Below are 17,556 nucleotides of genomic sequence, written 5' to 3' on the forward strand. Positions count from 1 at the left end.
CCCGGCGTGCGGCATTGCTGCTGTCAGCCGTCAGAAGCTACGAGCGCCTAGAGGCCTGTTACCCGCCAATTAAACTGTGGGTTTTATTGTTCGACCGTGAGCCTGGTTTATGCTATGAAAAGCTTTCAACAGTTAAATAGTACTAATATTAACCACTCCCGCATGGGCTCTAACAGTCTCCCCCACTAAAAGTGTGATTAAGAAATTAATTCATCTGGAAGGGATTGGCATGCGGTGCTAAACAATGGAATAATGGTTTTTTTTTTTTTAGTAAGGCTGAACCCCTGGCTGCATGGAGACAGCGAGCCCCATAGCTTTTGTATGATGGCTACGGCAGCAGCTAAATGAAGTGGGAGGACTGAGCCCCGGTATGGTGCCGGTCGCGGGTTCGCAGCGCGGGGAGGCGGCAGGTCAGGGCAGCAGAGACTTTGCAGAGGCTGGCAAGGAGGGTGGGCTGCCCTGGCCCGCTGTGGTGTTGCGGGACTCCCTGCAGCAGGTCTATGCCGAGCCCAGGGCTCTCCCCAGCTGCGGACACCCTCTGCCCTCCGCGCTCGCCAGCCCCTGGGGAGACTCTGCCAGCCCCGCTGGGCTCAGGTTGCCAGCAGGTCACCTCTCTGCTTTGTGGCCCCACATAATGCTTGTACCATCCAGCCTGAAATGGTATAAGCTTGAAGAGGCTGGAAAAAAGTGACACTTCAGGAGGCTGCAGAGCAGGACTGCGGTGTCTGCTCTCGGCAGGGGAGGAACACCTGGGTCCCCCCTCAAATCTCCTGCACAGGGTCAGGGCTGCTCAGGCTGCCCCTGCTATGGAGTAAGGCACTCCTGGCACTGCATTACCCCGCTGGAGAGCTTAGCATACTGCAAATGGCAGTTAACTTCTGACAGACGCGGTAAAAGCTTCAAAGTCCATCAACGTCTGCTGGCAGGTGGCTCTAAAAAGCTGTTATTTGCTTCGGAAAAGCAATCAGAGATTACCCTTAAACAGCTCATTTGGGAATGAGCAGGGTGCTGGGTCATGCAGTTTCCCTCCCGGCATACCCTCTTCCTGCTGCTCCTCTCCCCTCTTCTTTTGCTCCCATTTTCTGACCTGTGATGGGTCTCACGAAAGCTGAACCGCCATGGGGAGCAACCCCTCTCCTGCCCCTGCTGTGTGTGTCCCAGGCTTGTCCCCGGCTCTTGCTCTGCAGCAGGGAGGCACCGGGCGAGCAGGTGGGTGTCGGACGATGCCGTATGTTGCTGTGGGAAGCACACGCTTCCCAACCAAGTTTCCTGATTGAGAAAAGGAATCAGACAACTCCCCTTCACCTCTGGGAAACACCAAAAACAGAACAAAAGGAAAAATGGCTTGTGCGACTGCCTGCGCAGCAGAGCTGGCGACTGTGGGGTGGGGGGTGGTGACCCCTCTGCACAGGGGCAGCGTGGCCGGCGAGGGTGGGCTGGCTCTGCCTGCCCGAGGGGCTGCCGGGGGAGCATGCTGTGTGCCCAGCACAGGCATGCTGGCAGACCCTGCAGAAGCATCTTCCCCGCTGCTTCCCATTCCCCATCCTGGCAAAGAGTGAGCAGGGGAGGGATGGAACAGCCTCCAAAGTGGAGCTGCAATGCTCTGAAGAGCTATTGTTGGAGACAGTGGAGGGCAGGGAGGCTCCTCTGTGCCTTGAAGGACTCACTGAACGCTGGCAAGAGCCCGTGCTGTGCTTGCATGCAGGCACTGAGAATATTCATATTGTGATTTATCCCATTCTTTTTCTCCACTGATTTTAATTAAATTCACTGCCTCCTGCCAAGCCTGGGGAACACAAGCAAAAATTAAAAATCCTGAAAGTCAGCTTGCTTTGCGCTGGAGTCTTCCCAGCCTTCCAGAGAACAGAGGGAAATGGGGCCCACACCACCACACAAGCACTTCCTGTGCTTTGCTAGTCCCCAAATAATAAGCATAAAATTAAAATCCTGTTAGGAGAATCACAAAAGCTATTATAGCTCAGCAGCTGATCTTGACTCTGATCAAATCTTTTATGTGATTTCACAGCATTCCGGGCTACTCACTGTGCTCACCCTGATCATGTTAGCTGTGGCTTGAATTTGTTTTTTCTTTCCTCCACTGAAACAAAGCAAAAAGAATGGCAAGAAAACCCAATCTAATCTTGCGATATAAGTTTGTGTCACACTTTTAAAATGAGCAGCAGAGTAGCTGGTGCTGCTGTGTCGCCTTTGCAGACAAAGTCCTCCTGGGAGCAGATGCTTACTCTTGCGCTGAACGTGCTGGCCTCATGCTGCACACCGCGTGAGCTGCTGGCGTGGGAAACCCCCATGGGGACACTGGCCAACGAGGGCTTTATTTCCTGCATCGTGTCCCTCGGTCAGAGCACAGCAGTGATGTTGCTGCTGTCCAAAAGGGGTAGCAGGGTCGCTCGGTGGTGGCCGTTGCATCAAGTGTCGGAGTGGTGCAATGTACAACTTTTTAAACAATCTTGACTTTTGTCTGTCAACAGGCGGTGCCTGCGGTGAGGCGGGGGTGCTACTGAGCCGCAGACAGTGGCCTGGTCGAACCCTGCTCGACGCTGGGCAGGACTGGGCCAGCTCTGGAGTGGTGTGTCGCTGGGGCAAGTCCGGGCGCTGCGCTTCCCCTGCCGCTGGTGGCCGGGGGCAGGTGGCAGCAGGACCGCTGGCTCTCCCAGCTCCAGGGAGTTTCTTCGGTATCTTTGCTTAAAAGCATCTCATTGTTTGCATTGCTTTTATTCTTACAATAAATATTGTGATAGACGCTGAGAGTACCAGAAATGAGATTGAGGTATCCCAGACCTGCATGTCTGCATATTTATATAGCCACAGCTTTTGCAGCTGTGAACAGAGAAAGCAAAAAATGGAAACTTTTTGCATGTCACAGGCAAGCGGATGCAGTCCCCAAAAGTAACATGCCTTAAATCAGAAACTGCTTTAAAGAACCTCCATTATATAGGTATCTATCTTCATGCTATTTTTCAACAGTTAGACTCATTCTTCATATCAGATAGGGTGATAAGAGGATAAAGGTATCTCTTATTCAACTCTAATTTTAATTAATATGGTCATCAAACTGGATATAAAAAATTAGGAAACCTCAGCAAAAAATTCCGAAGGGATATAAACCGGGACAATTTACTGTTTGCCGATCTAGGCTCTCCTCTATCCTAGGCAGTCATGGTGACTTCGTTTTTGATAGATGTCTGGAAATACCTGCAGCAATCTCTTTACAAAGTTTAACGACCTTGGGTCATTTAGTTTTTGCAATATTTCAACTACTAGGGAATTAAAACAGCGAGATTGTTACAATTACTCTCCAGAAGGTCATAGCCATCTACCTTTGGCTAAAGGTCTGGATTCCCTCAAAGCTACCACCATCCAGCGGAAGATGAGCCCAGCATGTTTAACTTGCTGCACGCCTTGCCCAGGTGGATAATCGGTGAAATGCCAGGGAGGATATTATGTTTCGTGGCACCGGCCATTGGCTGGTGGGTATGAGCTTGCCCTGAGGGGACACAAACCCACTACGCTCCATTTTCCCATGTCTGAACCCACTGGTTATTTCAGCAGAGCAGGAATTTAATGGCTCCCAAGGACAGGGTTAAGTACACAAGGAGAACGGGGACAGGGGATGCTCATGTCGCCCCACAGCCCACTCCATGTTATTGGGAACTTCCAGAAGTCTCCTGGAGACTGTGTCCCAGCCTCGTCCCTGCAGCTCCCCGGGGCCAGAGCCCAGCTCTGCGCCCCACGCTGATGCACCCTGTCCCAGAGCTGCGCTTTCACTGCCCACCTGGGCTTCCTAAGAGCTTCTTTTGGAGTCGGGGGGTCATTTTTCTCCGCCTCTCCTTCTTCAGCAATGTCTTTGTCTTGCTTGGGCTGACAGGATGCAGCTGGGTGGTGATGCTAGGGGAAACCAGGTACACGAACAGTCATGGTAGTGGTTTCCTGAGAGGTCTGGTTGCTTCTGTCATGGCTTGAGCAACACAGAAAACGGGTACACTTGCCTCTTCCCCAGGGAAATGCCGTTTTGAGCGGTTATATTTTTGGCACTATGCTCCCAGTAAGAAACCTGAGGTTAATCCCAGCTAAAAAGCTTTGGGAACTGCTCACTCCTTGCGAGCATGTAACGCACCATACCTATGACAACAGAGCGCCAGTCCAGGTGCTGGAGCCTCTCATGCGTTTTCCTGGTGGAGGCGATCTCTGCAGAGCCCTCCTGGTGCTTGAGCCAGAAAGTGCCATGCTGCTGCAGCGGGGCTCTGCTGCCCACCCGACCTTCCCGAGCTGTGGCACCCGCTGGGCACAGTGAGGAGAGGAGCTGACAAGCATCACGGAGATGGAGGGACCAGAAAGCAAGTGTCACTGGGTCCAGCTGTGACCTTCATGCCCTGGCACGCTTGCTGCATGCACACTGGAGGGCACAGCTGTGCCAGGGACTGGCTCCTGCTGCTCACTTTACCCCCTGCTAATGCTGGGGTGAGCACATGGGGGGCCGGTGCTGCAATGCTGCCTGCTGGGGGACAGCCACAGCTGGGGGACAGCCACAGCTAGAGAGCAGCCACAGCTGGGGGAGCAGGCTTATGGCAAGCCTGAAACCGTGGGCTGGGGACACTCTTCTGGCAGAAAAGCCAAGAGAAAGCCCATAAAAACAGGCTAGGAGTGGAGTCAAGGGCAGGGTGACAGAGAGCATGGCATGGGGCTGCTCTTCCCTGCCTATGTGTCACCCATGGTCAGAGCCAGCCACATGGGCTCTGACAGCCTGGTTCTCCACCACAGGAATCAGACTAAGCTGCTAGAGAAAAGCTGCCTGGGACAGCTACGGTGGCAGAGATCGGGGACACCAAAGGTGCCGGCACCCATAGGAAAGTAAGAGAAAAGCTATGGGTGCTGCAGGCAGCCCTGCCTGTCCCTGGCAGGCTGAGGAGCCTCCAGACTCCCTGGGACAGAGCAGATGCAGGCAAAGAGCGGGGGGATGGATGACAGCCAGATCCTTTCCATGTACGAGCTTGGCACTGGAGGGAGTGAAGTGTGGGTTTGAGACTGCTTGCATTTCCTCCTGGATGTGACTTCCCGAGGTGCCTGCCATGTGGCTTGGCACAGAGAGCTGGGACGAGATGGAAGAAGCGAGGGGCACTGGCAGCCGCGGGCTGGCAGCACTGGCAGGCGCAGGCTGCGCTGGCTGGTGCTGAGCAGCTGAGCCGCCTCGGGGCAGAGGAAGGGGGGGCACAGCGAGATGGTGGCGATGGTCCCGGATGAAGGTTTTGGTGGGGGCGCTGGGGTCAGTGGGGACACACTGGTGACAGCAGGGCAGGCGGTGTGCTCCTCATTTAGATGGTTGTGTCCTGTGTGGCTCTGTCATTACATAAATAATTGATTTTGGCATAAATGTCAGCTGATTCTGAGCTGATGTTACTCAAACAGGCTTGAGTGACAGAAGTCTCCACTGAGCACATTTCTGGAGTCCTCTGAGTGGTTCTTGTGCAGAGTCCACAATGATCACTGCAGGCGCACAATTTGGGGCCCAGACTTTGGATTAACCTGTGAAAATCAATTAATCAGTCTTCACTTAATCTCAGCCTTTGTATCATGTATCAATTACGTTATTCAAAAAGGGGGTGATGACATAGTCTCAAAGCAGTCACTTCTGGAGGGAGGGAGGTCAGGCCAGGGCTGATGCTCTCGGAGGGACCCCCGTCACCCATCACCACGAATCCACGTGCTCTCCAGCCAGTCCGTAGGGGCCGGTAGGTGCTGTTCCAGATGAGGGGGCTTGGTCTGCGTCCCTCAGACCACAGGATTCTGCGTCAAAGCATTGACCAGGGCCGCTTCCATCCTCCAGTGACCAGGCTGGAGAAGACCTCTTCCAGGGGCACCTGGACTCTAGGGGAGGCAGCAGCACAAGTGTCCGAGCCCTTGAGAGGAGCCAGAGGGCCGCACGGAGCGATTTGTGCAGGAGCTGTGTTATGATGAGGCAACAAGGGTCCAGAGCCTTTCAGATGAGTGTTTGCTAAATGCAAATGCATGTGTGAAATGCAGATAAGTGTGTGTTAAACCTACCCTAGCCCTCTCAGCAGTGTGGAGTGCCTGGAGCCTGTTTGCTTTTCTGCGGCTCCTTTACTTGCTGACTGTTGAGCTCTGCTAATCTCAGAGGTAGCTGCTGTGGGGACAGTCAGCCCCTCTAACCAAGGGTGATTGGGTTAATGGGAACCTCTTAGAGCTGCCAGGAAAGGGAATGTGCACTGAGGTTTGCTGTTTCATCCTTTTCTCTCTGTGGTGATGGTCTGCTGGAGGAATATCCCTTGTGGGCTTTGCACTGGCTGTTGTTCTCTCGCTGCATTTCGTGTTTGCATTGGCTGTAGGGCAATGCTTCAAAACCAGGGCTAATCCCAGCCAGTCGATCTCGTGTCTTATCTCTCGTACTGTGGTCACTGACGAAAGTGGCCTGAGAAGCAGGGCATCCCTGGACTGTGACAGTCTGACCAAACTCTGAGTGCTTTTGGGGGAGAACTGTCTGTTCTGCATGCTGCTCGACACCTTCCTGGCTGCAGGGCCCAGCGATGGCACGCACAGCTCAGGAGCTGGGCTGCACTGGGGCATGGCGGCCGCGTCAGCCTGCCCCAGCGTGCCTGGCGCAGTGAGCTCACCCTGCCACCCTGGCAAACTATTATTTATGCTTTCAGATACCGCTAACTCACAGATAATTAATGTCAGAAAGTTGCCATGGTGCCGTTGCTAATAGCTCAGCAAAAGGAGACATGTTGGTCAATTAGCAACTATTTGAACCGACAAAACCAGCAAAGGGCAGATCCAGCTGCCAGCCCCCTTAGCTAATATTGTTAAGATGAGAGACTTGTCAAGGCTCTGGGTGGGGAGATGTGGGGACCATGGGAGGAGGGGAAGGACCCGCAGGCAGAGCCTTTGCCCCATGCTTGCTGTGGCCTCCTTTGGGGCAGGACCAGGCACTGACTGCCTGGCCCAGCTGGGAAGGTGTCACCGTCCTGCTATCCTGACATGGGAGTGTGGCAGAATTTTGTAGAATTGGCTGCAATGACAGACTGCCCTTTCCTAGGAGATAAGCTGTGTTCCTCTGGAGAAGCCCGTGTTATGACTTTTGCAATACTGGGGAATTATTAAATTAGAAAGAGACCTCTGAGCAAAGGAGAAGTAATATCTGCATATGTGAAGGCCTCCAACTGTAGGCACAGCAATATTAGAGGATTTGTGAAGTTTAACGCTATTCTTTCATCCTGGGGCTGACGCGATAAAATGAGACACTGCGATTCACTTGGAAACAAAAATACATGGAGGATGGGGGTAAGTCTGTTGTACCCCCTCCCCAGGGGGACTGTCAGCTACCTGAACTGCTGCATGTGGCTGTGGCTCTGGCACTGGGATCTTTCCCCAGCAGTGTCCAGTAGCTCAGGGTGCAGCAGGGCTGGGGAGGTGCCTGATCTGCTTTTAGCAGCCTGTGCTGCTCTCCCTTGTCAGCTTTCAGGGTGGTCAGGGACCCCAGCAAAGGGGGGGAGTGGCACTGGGGGGCTGCAGGGAGCAGTGCCTCGAGTGCCACCAGAAAGGAAGAGCAACTGCCAGCCATTGCCAGGAAGGCCCTGGGAGAAGCTTGGGGTTCCTGGGTGCAGAGAGTAGATAAATCACAGTGAGGGTGCACGTCACTTCATGCCTGCATGTGGGTACCAGCCTGTGGGCACAGCCCAGCAGCAGCATTTCTGCCAGGCTGGAGCTGGCACAGCTGCAGCAGAGGGACTGATCCCCCTTCCTTCAGCTCAGGGTAGGCAGAGATTTCCAGTGCCCATGAGGAGCCTCAGAACTGCCCGGAACCGTACAGTCGCCTGCAAACTAGCTCTGGGGAGCCCCACATGCTGTGCCTCGGGACTGGTCAGCGGTGCCGGGAGGAGGGACGCTTTGGGAGCCACCGTTGCCTGCAGGACTTGGGCTCCCTGCCGCCGGCACCAGCCGCGAGTGGAGCGTGCCTGTGGGACCTCGCGAGGGGGCTGCTCTGTCCTTCGCAGGGCTGGGTGCGTTTCCATGGCCATGCTGCCTTTTTCTGCCATTGTCTGAGGGTTGTTGGTGTCAGTAGCTGGGATTATTTTTCTTTCCCATAGCAGGAGACTCTGATTACAGCTGGTATCCTTCAGGAAATTGATGCTTTAATATTCAGTCTTGTCCAATGAGGGCTAAATTTTATTCCTAGAATAACATTTAATTAAGCACTCTGGCTTTCTGTCTGTGATGCACCAGTGAGCTGCACAGATGCACTTACCTTCATCAGCTCTTTTAAAACCAGCTGGAACTGAAGTTAGAATAAACTGTAAAATTTATGGGCTGTTCCCTCCCTTTTTAATTAGCACTTTAAGTGTGTGACAAGAGGCCTCAGGCCAAGGGAAGGAGCCATTTACTTGTTTACTGGTACTTATCTTGCTCTGCAGCCTTGTCCAGCAACATCCCCCCTAGATGGAGCTCTGCAAAAACATTTGAAAGCAAGAAAGCAGAAGTCTCCTGTTGCCCTGCAGACCCCACGCCCCCAGCCCCCGCCACTGGTCATCAGAAAAATCTTACGTTTGACCTTTGTTCTGGGGTGGGAAGGGGGTGATTCCATGGTCAGCAGGCAGGAGCAGGATGGGGCTCCCAGGCCCCCTCGGTGGGTGAGGGCGGGGTGGGCGCAGTGGGGAGGCCTCTATGGGTCTCGGCTGCATGGCACCTGCTGCTGAGCAGCATCGGCAAAGAGGAGCCGGCACTGGAGCATCTGGGACTGGGCTGTGCTCTACCAGTGGACCAGCCCTGGGACCAGCACTACGCTCTCTGCTCTGGCCGTGCCTCTCAGCTCTTGCTCCAGCCCTGGGGACTCTGGGGCAGTTCCTCAGTACCAGCACTGCTTCCCTGTGGCCTACAGTGCCGCCCTGCGTTCTACCTCCCCTCTCCCTCCCCTTAGGTTGCAGAAGGAGCAGGGAGATGGGCTTTTGCTTTGTCAGCTCCTTGACACCAGGATCCCCCCCTCGTCCTTCCTGTGAGTGCCCTCCAGCACACCAGTCTCTTTCTGGCATCAGGGGGTTGTGCTACAGGGGCGATGGCATGGTGGCATCAGAAGGAAAACAGATGTTTGCTGTAAAGTGGTGCTGCCTTTGTGCCTGAGCAGTTTCTGCCTTACTGTGCCATGACAGTCTCTCGTGCCCTCACAGCTCTGCCGGTCCCTTGCCTTCCCCTGCGGGCGCCGTGCAGACCTGCTCAGCCTGTACCGCTAGCTAGCGGATGCTTGATCACTAGATGGAAGCTGAACTGCGATGCAAAATCTGGCAAGTCGCAGATTCCAGACCAGAGGGTACGGCTCTGCTTATCCAGTCTGACCTCCTGCCAAAGATCTGCCAGAGCAGGAGGGGCAGGAGGAAGCAGCTGCCCAGGAGGGTCTGGAGGGAAAGAGCAGCTGGTTCTTCGAATACACCCTAGATATTCAAAAGCCCAGCAGATGCAAGAGGCAGTCAATTGAGCAAAGTGATGGGGATGTCCCTCATGATGATTCTTTCGTTATCAGCCAGAAAATCTTAGACTGTAATAGCAAAAATGTGTAAATGACTGGAAAAAAATCTGCCTATGTCATTGCATGAAAGGGAGATGAAGCGAGATGAAGACTGAGCATCAGCACAGCTGATAAGGCAGTGAAAGCACGCAGGAGAGAAGCTGAGTAAAGCAAGAGGCGTGGGGGCCCAGGGCTGAGGCAGCGCATTTTCATACTGCAGAGGAAAGTACATGTTGCATCAACATGGTCGTTACTGGCTGTATGGACAGTGAGATGTTACAAAAGGCCTGGGCAGTTTTGCAAGACAGTTTGGTATTAATGCATACAGAGTCAGTGGAGGGTGAGGACAGAGTTGGAAGCGGGGGGCAATGCTGTGGGAAGGGGCGGTGTGCTGGAGATGCTTCCCAGGGGTCCCCAGTACTGGGCCACCCCTGGAAATGAGGGGCAGTGGGAGGACAGAGACCACAGCAGGGAAAGTGCTCTGCAGTGCAGGAGAAGGAGAAGCTCGGTTCTTCTTATGCCTAGCTTGGAAGGAAATTAAACAAGTTAGCCCCTTCTCTTTTGTTGCCTCTTGGGACGTTTTGGGTAACCACTCTGAAGACTACCAGTATGAATCTCTGGCAGGCAGAGCTGCACAAAGCTTCATTGGAATCACTTGCACTACACAAGGACTGGCACAAACGACTTCTACTTTCATGAGTATCACACTGAGACCGGTGGAGAGTTTTCTCCTGGGGGACTGAGCACTTGAGTCCCAGGAAATGACTGCTGTCTGGTCTGGAGAGCTGGAAGAGCAGGGCAGCTGCTTTCCTGAATGTGGTGCAGGTGGGATTGCACATGGTGCTGTGCTGCTTATGGCCATGGGACGCTGGCCTATCTTTCCACCTTATCACTGGCTCTTGCCAGTGCTATTACTGCTTTGGTTTCACAAGCACTAAATTCACTCACAAATTTTATATACATATAAAAAAGACATACTGTCATAAAATCAGCTAGCTGAGCATTCCCCAATGAAAATGAAATGCTGCTGCTCCTCACAAGAAGTGCTGGTTCTGGATCATTTGTTTATTAAAAATTTGGCAGTGTGACTGCTGCAGCCCCAGTGTCCTCCTCTTGCTGCTCAGCCCTTGCCAGTCCCTGGATGCAGGCTCGTTCCTGCACCTCTGAAGGCAAAGCGTCCTGTGCCAGGGGTCTGTGCCGCCAGTATTGACTGAGCTTTCTTGCCACCAGAGCTGGGCAGTTTGAATTTGTGGTGGCGGATGTGTTTGGCTTTGCAGGGGCAGAGTGGTGTGTTGTTTCATCAAAGTGGGGAGTTTGCGGAGCCAGCCTAGCATGGGGCAGGGCAGCAGGGTTCTCACTGCCCACTGGGACGTGGGCCGCAAGTCTGCACAGCAGAGATCCCGTCAGCGGCCCTGTCGTCTTGACTGCGATCCATCCTGTAATGATGCCACGCACAGAGCATGGATCTCCTGTGCCTGGGCGCGGCGGTTCCAGAGTGCTTGTAAACCCAAGGAAAACACTGTGAATTCTGTTGCCTTGACAGATAGTCGGAAAGATGTTGGATCAGCTGCTGACCCCTGGGGAAGAGACAGAGGTAGACGCAGTGCTCAGAGACTCCCTGGAGGGCTGGAGTTAATGTGTTTGATTCATACCGCGGCAGCAGAATGTTCTGCTGTCTGAAAGCCGCGCTGGGGGAGTGAGGGCAAGAGAGCTGTGTCTGGCCTGTTTAACAGGCAGGAGCAGGAGCACGGATGTCGCTTCAGACAGCCGCTGCTGCTGCTGCTGTGCTCTTGCAGAGCGTGACTGTTCCCTTCCCCGCCTGTCCTCACCGTGAGCTCCCAGAGCTGTGGGGGTGAGTCTGCTTTGTGTGCCCCTGCTCTGGACGGGGCACGTGGCGTTGCTTATCCCCATGTTGCTTCCATTGCGACTCCGCAGAGGCTCCTCTCAGAAGCTGGAAGCTGCGGTTGCTGCTGGTGGTCCTCAGCTGGGTGCAGCTTTTGCTCCTGGACCCCACTGCCATGGAGACAATGGTGCACCGCAGTGGCACGGGTGCCCAGTGCTGTAACCCTCCTCACAGCCTGACTTCTGTGCTGATGTGTCTTTAAAGATAAAATGCTTCAATTCTGCCTAAACTTATGGAGGGTTCTCGAACACAGCTAGGATGGGGCAGCTCAGAGAAGCAGCTTTGTTTGGCCAAGTCCCCATAGTTCCCTCATTTCTGTTGCAGGGCTGATGATAGAGAAGTGGGATACTGCCAGCAGTCCCAGCTCACACAGCCGTCTGGCTGTCTGAAGGTGCCACCTGAAGTGAAACCAAGAGCCAAATGGTGGCTCGGGGGTGAGGTAGGTGCATCCTGGAAGCACTTGACAAAAGCTCCTGCTGCCTGAGTGAGTGGTGAACCACCACGGCGAGAAACCTGGACTGGCTGCGAACAGGAGCTGGTGCACAGCCCAGATCCCTGTAACAGCTTTCCCAGCACTCCCTTGTGGACTGTGCTAATTTTGATGGGCACATAACACAGTTTGAGGCTTGTTGTATTTTTAGAAAGAATGAAGCTTTGCAAGATCCTCCCCAAACCAAATCCAAACTGCAGAACGGTCAACTCTTGCCAGCATTAATGCCACTGAGCAGCCACTGGCAAGGACAAAGGGGACGGGCTTGCAAGTTCATCTCTTGGCCTTTTTGGGGCACCTTGGCTGCTGGGCCAGCAGGTAGAGGAATGCTGAGCCTGGAACATTTTGCAGGGGCATTTCTCTTGGCAGGTTTATGATCTTTCCTGCCTCAGCTGGGAAGCCAGCAGGACTGAATAAATCTCCAGGCCAACAAAAGCCCAGGATGTTTTCACAATTGCCAGGATTTTATTAATTTACAAGTACATTATTGAATTTCTTCCTTCCTAACAACAGCTTTCAGTTAGATGGGGACTCCTTTAGTGTGTTTGGGTGTGCACGGTAGGCAAAGCTTGTAGAACTCCACAACGAAGTCACTTGCCAAATATTTGTGCCATTAACGCCAGTAAACTGCAGGTGTGATGGATTTGGTGCTTTCACTTTTCAGGTCTTGCAGCACTTTGTAGGAGGGCTGCCAGCCTCCCCCATACCCTGGGAAAGGAGCTGGCCCACGCCACCCAGCCTGTGGGCACGAGGCTTTCACACAGTCTACAAGTTCCACCAACACTTAGTGCAAAAATAGGCTCTTCCTTCATCCCATTTTCTTTAAGTTCTTTCTGTTTCCGGCCACTAGAGAAGTTAATTTGTCTTTTTTGCCTTTTTGAGCTCAGTAGTACGTCCTGCTTTATGTACATACTGGTACTTCCATTGAAAGGACCCAAGTGTCCCCAGAACCTGAGCAAGCTGATACATTACTACAACATTTCCCGCTGCTTCTGGGGTGAAACACTACTATTTTTATCTGTGTTTGTGACCTGCCAACCCATTCCAAAACAAGAGTTACATGACCTGCTGAGACCAAAGCAAAAGAGCAGATGGTGTGTGGGGGCTGTCAGGAATACAGTCCCTGCCGGTGCAGGTGCACCTCTGCCTTAAGGAGGGGTGAAAAGCTAGGAGCTAAGCTTTCCGCTTGGAGGTGGGCAGCACATAAAGCACTGCCTGCCATAACCTGTGATGACAGCAGCTCCATCTGACTCAGAGAGACAGCAGAAGCTTCACCACCCACATTTTCAAACCCGTCTTCGATGGGTTGCTTGATCCCTTGCAGTGAGCAGCACTGCAGTTTTGTGCCTATGATCCAAGCACGCCTTTGCTGGTGGCTTTACTGGGTACGTTAGTCAGTCAACCCCGAGTTTCTTTCTATTGCACTTATTCAAGGTGGGCCACAATATTGCCCAAATTTAGCCTGTATCTGTGCTCCCCTTTGGGGCCCCTCAGCCTGTGCACAGCCAGGAGGAGACTGTTCAGCCCCAGCTGCTCCGTGGCCGTGGGCATCGTCAGCTCCAGAACCCACTGCTGTGCATCTGCAGGAGAGCAAGGAGCAGCAGATGCGGCTCAACAACTTTCTCTTCAAAAGTGATGGAGCAAGGGTGATTTTAAAGCTGTTTTCTATCCATCAAGTGCTTCTGTCCCAGACACATCTTTTTAATTCTTAGCATCCAGTTTACCTTCGCTTGTCCTTAAGGAATACCTTCTCCAGATCTCTCTTTTTCCTGGTCCTGGTATCCACCACTGCTGTCTTTTCCTGGCCCACAGTTTTTTACAGCATGTTCATCCTCAGTAGTGCTCTCAGTCAGATTCCATGTCCTGCAGCAAGCCTGCAAGGACAGTTAGAGCCTTCGCAGGCTGCCTCACTCTGCGTACACCATGTCCCCTCCATGCTGCAGCCAAGAGCAGCGGCCCGCCCTGCCGTGATGTGTGTTCAGGAGTACGTGTCCTGTCCCCTGAGGGGACTCTCTGTAGAGCTCCTTGTTAATCCTGAGTGTGGTTTTCTGCTAGTGGCTGATGCTGTGATGTGCTGGTGCAACTGTCTGGGGCCGGCCCTCGGTGCTGAGTGTCTGAGCGTCGGTGACGGGGTAACAAGGAGCAGCTGATGGGGTGTGCTGCGGTCTGGCCCCATCCCAGCCTGGCGACACCTCTCCCCACAAATCCCCCTTCCCGCGGGGCAGCCGGGCAACAGTCCTTGACTGGAGCTGAGCTAGGACTCGGGGGTGCTCCTGCACTGCCATTACTGTTGCTGTTCTGGTTAGGGACAGGGTTACTAAGATTGTGTGGTTTTCCTTTTTCCTTCTTAAATGTTATAGGTTTTTTAAGCAATATTTTCCTCTGCTATTTTCCTTTACTGCTGCACTGTGTTCCTCACTGGAGCGGGCTACTAGGGGTTATCACAGACTGCAGATCCCAGCTCACGTTTATGGCAAGAATAACGTTCCCAGTGCTTCTCATCTGTACTCCTGAACAGCCAGGTTGGGTCTGCTCAGCGTCTCCCAGCCAGCTGCGGAGGAGCAGGTGACAGAGAGAGGCAGCCCGGTTCCTGCGCAGGGTGTAATCGACCGGGTAGCTCTGCGGATGGCTGGAGCGGAGACGAGCCAGCAGCAATGGGGACGAGGGTTTGCTTCAGCACACAAGAGCCCCATTCCCACTCGGCTTTGGTTCCAGAGGGCTCCTCTGTCTTTCACCCCCAACCCGGCTGTGCTCAGGAGCTCTGGAGGGGCGGGAAGGTTGGCATCCAGCAGCTGCTCCCCATTGCTTCTGCCATGCTTGCAGCACGGCTGCCCAACCCACCACCGCTCCAGCGGTGGCCTCGGGGGTCTCTTCTGGTGCCGGACAGCCCTGCTTTTGGGGGAGGGAGGTGGGATGCAAGCTAATGCAGAACAACCTCAGTGATAAGGACCTGCGAAAGGAGGGAGGCGATGCGAGTACAAGCTGGCACGTACAAATAAGAGGACCAGTCCAGTTCTTTAGAGCCTCTGCCCCTTGGGGACAGGCTGGTGTAGCAGATCCTACCCAGGGAATGCTGCGGGAAGCTGGGATGTGAGGGTCTGGCCTGACGGAGTGTGGCCTTGAGGTTTCCTGTGGCTGATTCCTCCCTTCAGAGTCTTCTGAAACTGGTGGGCTTGTGTGGCAGGCAGGGCCCCTCCCCTCCAGGTAACAATTAACGGGAAGTACTTTCAAGTGATTAAAAAATTTAAACAGGTTAATTATTTCCAAAAAGAGAAAAGAAGAATTAAAATGGTTTCTGTGGGTACATTTGAAATACAATCAATAATTTATCAGACAATTTTCATTCAACAATGAGGAATTAGGAGGCTTCAAACCCTCCAAAATTTTATCTGCAAGGGAAAATGTTTAAATTATTTATTTTCCTTCCTGTGGCTTGTGCCGGCAGAGCAGCCCCCGTGGCTGGCCCTGCGTGCCTGCGCATGCTTCCCAGCGGCTCTGGGAGCGGGACTGGCCAGGGCGTGGGTGCTGCTGCAGGACCCAGAGGGGGCTGCTGGACAGGGTTACGTGGGAATCAGCTCGCCAGCCCCCCACACATCTGCAAGAGCTCCAGGGAGAGGCGGCCTTGGCCCCTGTGCCACCGCGGACTCCGGGCCCGGGAAGAGGTCTGCACCTCCGCCCACGCCTTGGCATGGGGGTGGGCTCGCGGTGGGGGCTCGGGCCGGGGCTCTTGGGGGGCAGGGTGCCATTTCCAGTTCCCAGGGAGCTGAGTGGCTTTGGGCAGGCTGGATGCCAACAGCAGCGCAGAGGCAGGAGCCCAGCCCCGAGGTGTAATTAACTGCTAGGGAATACGGCAAAGTTGGAAATTAAAGAGAAGCCAGCTGGAGTTCATCATCCACCCCATCAAAAAATCTGTGTACCATAAATAACGGAAGGGGCATACGAGCTGCTCTGAAGAATTCTTTATCATCTGTGGAAATATGCCCGGTTTTACAGAAAAAACAAATATAGCGAATTGAAAATAAATGGCATTATTAGCAGAAAGGGAGTCCCTAATTAACCAGATATAGTCCATTACTGTAGCCTTAAATTCATTAAATTGCATAATTACATAAAAACACTGTTGATGTGCCGTTCAGTATATCTGGTATTGTCTTCCTAACAATTAGCTCTATAATTGTCAGTTTGACAGGGTAATTAAAAATGTTTAAAGATGTTGTGTCAGCCTTTTCTCCTTTGCTGAGCTCAGTCGGATGTCTCTGGAAGATGATTTTCTACCTGACTCAACCACGGTATTGTTTCTGATTTATACCAATGTGTTACAGGAATGACCAGACTCATGGATTACTTTGATGTTCCTGCTAGGCTGGTGTTTAAAAGTAGGAGAAAAATAACTCCTGATGTCATTTTCACTTACTTTTAGGAAACCTGTGGTCCTATCCCCTGGTTCATGCTACTGGTGACAGGACTTTCTTCCAAGTAGTTTCACGGACAGAGCGTTGTGAAATCTGACATTTGTAGCCCTAAATCTTGGTTCTGTTTGCCGTGTAAAACCTTTCCTGCCACATGCATTTTTTATGAATGGGTTGAAAAACGTGAGAAATAAAGCCTGTCTCTCCAAGCCGTGCTGCCGCGTGCAGAGCAGGGCTGCTCAGCCAGCACGGGCAGCCCCAGGGAGCCGCGCAGGGCCCTGCGCACGAGGCCCTGCGCACGAGGCCGCTCCAGTTTGCGGGGGCTCTTGTGCAGAGACTCTTCCAGCTGCGCCGGACTCGGGCGCAGGCGCGACGGGGGTAAAGTTCTGTGGAGAAGCACAAGAGCTGCGGGTCTGCGGAGCGCCCGAGGGGTGCAGGTGGCACGACGCCCTGGGCATGATGGCGGCGAGCAGGACGGAGCCTGGATGTGCTGCGGAGCCTGGCACTGGTCAGCTAGCAGCTGGAGCTGCAGCAGGCCGCCCAGTAACGCATGCATCCGAGCCCTGCGCTGGGAACGTGCTGTAAAGGAGGCAGTTTCTGGAGCACTTCACGGCCATCACTCTCAGTTCTTTTGTTTTAGGGTGGTGATTGCCGCTTTGCATGGTCAAAACCCTGACTTGCTTGCCTTTTCAACAAAATAAACCTGAATATTCATTGCTGCGAAGTGATAAATAAATCTGTCCTCACACCCAGGAGCTTTGCCAGCTGGGTTTTGGCTGGATGGAAGTCTGTTTGTGAAAGCTTTCAAGGATTTTTGAAAATACTCTGTTTTGAATCATTAAACTAACGAAGTGATCTGGTCTTCTGGAATAAACAGTAATCACGTGGAAGCGAAGTCTGAACTTCTTTCTTGGCAAAACAATTTCCAACACCTCTCTCTCTCTTATTTTTACATTTGTGTTTATGTTTATTTTTGTTCTTGGACTCTGTTTCTTACACCACATCTTTCCTGCTACAGCAGGCTCCGTGAAGATCACACGCTTACCCAAGTTCTTAGGGCGTTCAGCTGAAGGAGTCTCCTCCCCACACTCCTTCCCCTCATAGCCAGAGCCGTGACTCTGAGTCCAGATGGCCCCGTTCCACCGCTCTCTAGCCATCAGTTTGTACTCAGTATTCATAATTGCTTCGCTAACTGAGAAACTTTACAATCTGTTGCAGGCCA

General features: G+C 53.1%; 1 long non-coding RNA gene across 4 annotated transcripts in view; it reads left to right on the plus strand.

Moving 5' to 3' along the window:
• LOC142062326 (uncharacterized) overlaps positions 1–17,224 on the plus strand; it is a 108,108-nt gene extending 90,884 nt beyond the window's left edge. For all 4 annotated transcript variants that reach the window (XR_012662425.1, XR_012662424.1, XR_012662427.1 and 1 more), the window contains one exon: positions 16,346–17,224. This is a non-coding gene — a long non-coding RNA (uncharacterized LOC142062326). The remainder of the gene's footprint in view (positions 1–16,345) is intronic.
• Positions 17,225–17,556: the final 332 nt, after the last annotated feature.

This window comes from Phalacrocorax aristotelis, chromosome 10 (genome assembly GCF_949628215.1).
Source record: "Phalacrocorax aristotelis chromosome 10, bGulAri2.1, whole genome shotgun sequence".
Taxonomy (NCBI): Eukaryota; Metazoa; Chordata; class Aves; order Suliformes; family Phalacrocoracidae; genus Phalacrocorax; species Phalacrocorax aristotelis.